The sequence below is a fragment of the Tursiops truncatus genome, chromosome 2, assembly GCF_011762595.2.
Source record: "Tursiops truncatus isolate mTurTru1 chromosome 2, mTurTru1.mat.Y, whole genome shotgun sequence".
NCBI classification, from domain to species: Eukaryota; Metazoa; Chordata; class Mammalia; order Artiodactyla; family Delphinidae; genus Tursiops; species Tursiops truncatus.
In genome coordinates, this window is record NC_047035.1 from 10266967 (window position 1) to 10274603 (window position 7637).

Below are 7637 nucleotides of genomic sequence, written 5' to 3' on the forward strand. Positions count from 1 at the left end.
GCCTCTGGTTTGTAGAAAAACTTTAGCCTCCTAGGCCTTCCCCGAGTTCCAAAGAATAAATTTAATCAGAGAAGTGAGAAAATGCAGAAGCAAAGGAAAACAGTCAAGCAAGACAAAATAACCATAGTTTGGCCATTAAACAAAATCAAGGATCTTTAGTTCCTCCTCAAGGGCTATAGATAATATTCTGAGCCATATCCTTTGAGTTATTTTGCAGATACTGAAACTCCAGCAGGTGGAAACTGCCCATTAGCACATAGACCCCAGACCAGTTGAACCAGAAGGTTGATGATGTTGACTCCAAATTACCTCACCACCAACCAATCAGAAGAATGTCCATGAGCTGATCATGTACCCCACAACCCCCTCCCCTCCCCTTGTCTGTAAAAACATTTCCCTGAAAGCCATCAGGGAGTTTCTGGTCTTTTGAGCACTAGCTGCCTTACTCCTTGCTTGGCACCTGCAATAAACACTGCACTTTCCTTTACCACAACCTGGTGTCAGACTGGTTCATTGCCCATGGGCGAGCAGACCCAAGTTTGGTTCAGTAACACGAGGACAGTAATAGTTTCTGACTTTAGGGACCCTGGAGCATGAAGTCACCTGCAGGCTGCGGGACTCTTGGCTAATGTGGGTGCTGTTGCCCAGAAGCCCTCGCATGCACTCCACTTCCTCCTGTACCCCCTCGGCAGCCTGGTCTGGCCTGAGACCCTCTCCTATATCACAGGGCTCTCCACTCTCCTTCGCAGGTGGTCTCCTGTCACATCAATCACCTCCTGCCTCTTACCTGGGGTGCTGTAGCTCTCTCCATGTTTCAGAGATTTCTGGTAACCAGAATTCTGACATAGCTCCTCCTTGGCTTCTCTCTTTGGTGATCTATCCCACTGACTATGCCCTAAATAACCCCCCACCCCACAGTTCTCTGCTCCCCATCTCAGTGAACAGTGCCTCTATCTTCCCAGCTCAGCCAGGAACCTGGAGTCATCCTCCCTCCTCCAGCCTCCCCTTTAGTGAGGGGCGAGATCTCCCACTTCCACATCCCTGGAAACCACTTCTTATTCTCCATCTCTGCTGCCCACACTCTGGTCCCAGCTCCTGGCACTGCTCCCTGTGTGAGTGACTACTGGGTTGTCTGCACTCCTCCCCGCCTGCTCCTTCCCAGTCTGTTTTCTGCAAGGTCCCCAGAACATCTTTAGGGATACAGGCTCTTCAGGGCATTCTTGTGTTTGAAGTCTCCACCTCCAACCCCAGGCCTCCCTTCCAACCTCTGGTCCAGCAGCACCCACGTGGTCTGGACCTGCCCACCTCTGCAGCTGGGACACCAGCACCAGGTCCCCAAGCACATTCCTGAGTGTAGAGCTGTCCCTGCAGAGCCCACAGGTCCCTCAACTCATGCCAGGAGAAGGGAGGGTTTCAACTCCCTTTATAAACAAGGGGACCTCTGAGAACATTCTGTCTCAGGCTTCAGTTGGATGCAATCACCCATGAGTCAACCACTTTGTTATACCTAGGGCTACACAGCATGTGGCAGGAAGTCCTCCCTGGTGCTTCTTGGTGGAATAGTCCCTCCTCTGACGCCTCCAAACCCGTTCCCACTCCCCTTACAGCAAGAGCCTTTGCCTGCTGTCCCCATGAGGTGACTTCCCCTCAGCTCTGCAGGGAGCACTGTTGGCTTTTGGCTGTGGGGATGGCTGCTTCTCGCTCACCCTTGTTCCCTACAGACAGAGCTGCCAGATTTGGCAAACGAATTCCTGGGACCTATCCCACAATTCCTGGGACATACTTATGCTAAAAAATGATTCATTATCTGGAATTCATATTTATCTGGGTGTCCTATATGTTATTAGCAGCCCCACCTGCACGATGCCCTCGGGTAGGGGTCCAGGGCTCAAGGAATAGGGGGTCTTAGGCAGTGGCCTGAGGACTTGCAGAGGCATAGAGTCTTCGGCGGCCTCCCACTTGGCCCCTTCGTTCACTCACCCAACATTTGTTGAGGGCACTTTGGGCCAAGGCCCGTGCCGGGCGCCGGGGCGAATCCTCAGGGATTTCCTGGTGTGTGAGAGACACAGAAACATAGAGAGATGATAACTATACAGTGTGGGAAGTGGTGGAGGGAGGGAGGGGTGCGTGGGGGGGACCAGAAATGGTCTGGGGGAGTCAGGAAATCTCCACCACGGATGGACCTCTGGGCAGAGTCCTGAGGATGTGCCTGGGTTTGTGTTTATTACCAGCCGTGGCTCGACAAGGACTAGCTGGAGAAATGTCTAATACTAAAGAGTGTCTGGACCCTAGGGGTGTAGCGTAGAAGAGTCTTCAGGCCCTGAAGCCGGGTGGTGGCAGCTGCAGGGAGGAGGGGGCGCAGATTCCCTGCGGCCCGAGCCACATCGGAAACCCCGTGGTCTTCTGTCTGCCTGTGCATCCGAATCCTGAGGGGGGGTCGTTAAACATGCTGATTCTTCGGGTAAGGGCCAGGAATAGGCATTTCTAACAAGCTCCCTGGGTGATACTGGTCACAGTCTGAGAAATGCTGCTGTAGGGTCAGGGCCCCTTCCCCTGTCTGGTTTCCTCCAAGCCTTCAAACAGCCCTGTTACCATCACCCCATCGGGCAGCGGGGGAAATGGACACGTGTGTTTGCTCAGCACACCTGGGAGCAGAGGCTGGGCCCTTGTCCCATACTCCTTTACCCCACGCCCACCAAACCCATCTTCCCAACCCCCAGCCCACCCCACCCCCACCCTGCTCGTGTCCCTTAACATCTGTGAAGGAAATGTACCTGTTGATCAGAGCCACGAATGGTTCATAGCAGCCTCTCTGGGAGACTGATGGAGAAGCAGGAGCACAGAGAGGGGAAGACTCTGAGCACCATCCCTCCCGCCCTGCCCTGCCCAGGTACACAACGAATGCTCAGCTCCTGGTACAACCAGAGGCTGCAGCTGTAGTAGCTGCTGAGAAGCCACCCATCTCCAGAAGGCTGTGTGCACCCACGTGTGCACATATGGGCGAGTTAGCAATGCGGGCGTGTGTAGGAGCATTTCGTTATCTGTACTCTGCGTCTTCACAGAAAATCACCATCAGGAATGGCATGTGGTCTCTCGTACTGGATTCTCCCAAGTGGCCAAAGCGCTTTTGCGTCTGTAGATGTTGCCACCTCGGGGCCACCTCGTTCCCACCTCGTTCCTTGGGGATAGGTGGCAGATAGCCACTTTGGGGTGCAGCTCTCTAGGAAACAGGAGAAGGTCACTGACGTCACCCACTTGCCATCCCAGCCCCTTGCACAGGTGCCTCTCTGCCTCTTCATTAACTGAGACGATATATGCAGAGGGCTTAGAAGAGTGCCAGGCACGCAGTAGGTGGCATCCAAGTGCTACCCAGTGTTAGGAGTGCCTCCCCCGCCCCCAGCACCCTGCACAGCCTAACAGGTGCTGGTGAAGAGCGAGCCTCCCAGGCTCCAGCCACCCGTGTCCCGTCAGTTCCGTGAACAGGACACACTCTCCCACCTCTGGGTCTTCTTCACTCACGTTGTGCGCAAGTAACGTTCGCTCCATTCACTCCTGCTCGTCCCTCAGCTCTTGGCTTCAATGCCACCACCCCAGAGCTCCCTCTGGAGCCCCAGCTGTAGAAAGTCCTTGGCTATCTCTCTTAGCGCCCTGTTCTCCTCCTTAACTGGTCTCCTGCTTCTGCCTTCACAACCCTAACCCCACACCTATGCTCTTTCCTACTTTTTTTTTTTAACGTTTCACTAAAAAAAGTCAACTTTCTAGTTTGAAACAATTTTAGATATACAGAAAAGTCGTAATGATGGTGCAGAGAGCTCCTGCGACATAAACATCTTACAGAGCCAGGGTATATTTCTGAAAACTAAGGAGTGAGCCTTTTTACTGTATAGACTCATTTGGATTTCACTTTTTCCACTAATGTCCCTTTTCTTCTCCAGGATCCCATCCAAGAAACCACATTACACTTAGTTTCCAGGTCTCCTTAGTTTTACCTGGCCTGTGACAGTTTCTCAGGAGTCTTAATTTGTCCCAGCTGCCATAACAAAATACCACAGGCCGAGTGGCTTGTACGTGGTAGAAATCTACTCTTTACAGTTTTGAAGGCTGGACATCTAGGCTGGAGATCCGGGAACCAGCATGGCCAGGTGAGGGCTCTCTTCTGCTTGTGTCCACACATGGGAAGGAGCAAGAGAGAGCTCTGGGGTCTCTTTTTTTCTTTTTTTGTTTGTTTTAATATTTTTTTCTTATTAGTCATCCATTTTATACACATCAGTGTATACATGTCAATCCCAATCTCCCAATTCATCACACCACAACCCTCACCTCTGGGGTCTCTTTTTTTTTTTTTTTTTCCGGTACGCGGGCCTCTCACTGTTGTGGTCTCTCCTGTTGCGGAGCACAGGCTCCGGACATGCAGGCTCAGCAGCCATGGCTCATGGGCCCAGCCACTCCACGGCATGTGGGATCTTCCCAGATCAGGGCATGAACCCATGTCCCCTGCATCGGCAGGTGGACTCTCAACCACTGCACCACCAGGGAAGCCCATCTGGGGTCTCTTTTAAGAGCACTAATCCCGTTCATGAAGGCTCCATCCTCATGACGTAGTCATCTCCCCATGACACCACCTTCTAATACCATCACACTGGGGGTGAGGATTTCAACATGTGAATTTTGAGGGAACACAAACCTTCAGTTCATAGCATCAGGCTTTCCTTGTTTTGCATAATCTTGGCACTTTTGAAGAGTACTGCTGGTCAGGTATTTTGTTGAATGTCCCTCAGTTGGGGTCTGTATGCTATTTTCTCATGATCAGGGTGAGGTTATGTGTTTGGGGGAAGATCCCACTGAGGCAATGCTCCCTTCTCATCACCCCATATCAGAAGAAAGAAGATGATAACACAACATACCACTGGTGAAGTTGACCTTGACCACACAGTCAAGGTATTTCACCCAAGGTCGTGGATGTCAGGTCTCTCCACCTAGCACTACTGTTCTTTACTTCCTGCTCTAATTGTCAAACTCACACTCCATAGCATTTGCCATCAACTGACATGCGATGTATTTTACTTTTCTTTTTTATTCTTTGTTATTTTTTTTGTTATGGTCACTCCATACTAGAATATAGTTCCTCCAGAGCAGAGATCTTTGTTGTTTTCTTCATTTATCTCCAGCACCTAGAGCAGTGCCAGGGGATATTCAATAAACATCTGTGGACAAAAGAATTACCCTCATCAGAGTTTGTAATTCTGCTCGTTTGTTTGTATACTTGGTTATTGCCTAAGCCCAGGTCTGCTGGGCTCAACATTACACCCTTTTACTAGCTCCTTGCCTGATTCCCTGTAGGCACCCCATGAGCAATGGCCTTTGGATGAAAGAGCTAAATAAACAAGTGTAGTCTGGGCAAGGCTGTTTAATGGGGCATGAAGTGCTTCCTCTGGAGACCAAGTTCATTCTTTTTGGTATGGGTTTCTGCAGGGAGAGGTGGAGGAAGGAGTCCTGGGCCCTAGCCCTGTTCCTCCACTTTCTGGCAGCAGCAGAGTCCACACAGGGAGGGCCTCAGAGTGCACGTGGTCAGAGAGGGAAATGAAAGTGGGTTCCTAAGAACACGAATGAACTTGGCAACAGCTTCCAAGAAACTCAAAGGTGGGGTGACTGCTATGGGTTGGATTGTGTCCCCCTAAATTCCTATGTTGAAGTCCTAACCCCCAGTACCGCAGAACGTGACTGGAATTGGAGATGGCATCTTTAAAGAGATGATTAAGTTAAAATTAGGGTGGGCCCCAATCCAATATGACTGGTGGAGATTGGGAGATGAGAAGATTTGGACACAGACATACACACACACATGGAAGCCCATGTGAGGACACAGAGAGAAGACGGTCATCTACAAACACAAAAGAGAGCCCTCAGAAGGAACCAGCCCTGATGACACCTTGATCTCAGACTTCCAGCCTCCAGGACTGTAAGATAATACATTTATGTTGTTAAGCCACTCCGTCTGTGGGACTTTGTTATGGCAGCCCTAGTAAATGAATACAGCGGCTAAGAAAGGGGGTCCTGAGGGGGACAGCCATGCCTATAATGCGGGCTCTGACAGACCTGGTACTTTATCTCACCTGATGAATGAGGTCTATCCCAGGGAGGGGCAGGTGGGGCTGATGGAGAAGCAGGTGTGGATGGGTGTGAGCGCCCCCTGGGGGGATGAGTGAAGCATCTATGGTATGCACAGATGGGAGAGTGAGGGGCAGGAAGAGGTCCAGGGAATGATTTAGGTGTGGCGTGGATGGCCAAACTACCCTGAAATCAGGAGGAGAAAGGAGACAAAACCTGGGCCTCATGTGCAGAGTCCCTGTCACTGGACCGCAAGCACTGTCCCCTCTTTCCTCCTTGCTCTCCTTCCCACTCCCTGCCCTGGTCCAGGCTGAAGTCTCCACAATTTCCCATCCACACTGTAGCTCACTCAGCCTCATGCTCTCTCCAGCTGTTCCCTTGGCCTGGAAGTCCCAGGTCTGTTCCCAAGTCTGCTGTCTGTGAAGCCCTACATGCTCTTCAAGATCAGCTCAGAGTCACTTCTTCAGCAAAACCTTCCCTGAGCCCTCAGAAGTTAACTCTCTTTCTCTCTCTCTGAGTTCCTCTATCAGTTTGTTCAGCCCAGGATCGCGTGACAATTGACTTACATGACCTGCCGTGACTCCCAGCTCGGAGCTTCCTTCCATGATACCCCAAATCGGCCACCCTGAGCCCGGCCCGCTCCCCACACGGGAGCTGTTTTGTGACTGTTTGCTGAGTGAACTTTAGACAGCGCTGGACCTTGGCCTTACACACATGGCACAGCCAGGACCTCCCCCTGACCTTGGACTGGCTGAGTAAACTCTGAGAAAAATATTTGCCAAAAAAGACCAGGTGTTGCGAAAGGAAAAGGCACACAGGAGCGGGTCTGGCCCCATGAGGAGGCCCCATCCTCCAGAGCTTCCCAAGCCCAAAGCAAAAACGCAGACAAGGCGTCTGGCTCTGGTTGCAGCCATCTACCCTGCCGCCGGCCGACACCTGTGCCATCTGGGTCCCCGAGCCTGGGCCTTACACTGTCACCAGCAGGGGGGCTCTGGGCAAGCACTTATGTTGCCATCTGTGAAATGAGGACGCTGAGGTAGACCTTACAGGGTTGCTGAAGGATTAACGACATCACAGATGCAAAGTATCCCCACTGCTGGCATATAGTAGGTGCTCAGTACTTTGAGGGGTGGTCAGAGCTTGGGGTTCTGACCCCGTTAGTTCTAAGGGGCACCCACACAGTCCAGTCTCTGGGGTCAGAGTGCTGGCCAAAGGTTCATGGAAAGCAAGCTTTGGGCATGTAAGGTGGGGCAACAGGCACTCAGGGGTCAGACTTGGGGGCAGCTAATTAGGGGAAAGTCTGAGACTGAGTGAAGGACTCATTCACTCATTCATTCATTGATTCTTGAAAGGGTCCAATCCCCTTTATTTGATAGACAAGGAAGCATGGTGGGTTTCGTGAAGGAGGAGAGTGAGCCTACCTGGATGACAAGAGAGCTGGTGCCCGGATGCACTTGACCTGGGCTTCTGTTTCTGGCTCATGTCTCCTCTGTGGCAGAGCCCGGGGCTGAGAGGGTGGTCCGGGGGCC

General features: G+C 51.8%; 1 protein-coding gene across 1 annotated transcript in view; it reads left to right on the forward strand.

Annotated features, from left to right (window-relative positions):
- LOC101333068 (serpin A3-8-like) overlaps positions 1 to 7637 on the forward strand; it is a 147836-nt gene that overhangs the window by 74676 nt on the left and 65523 nt on the right.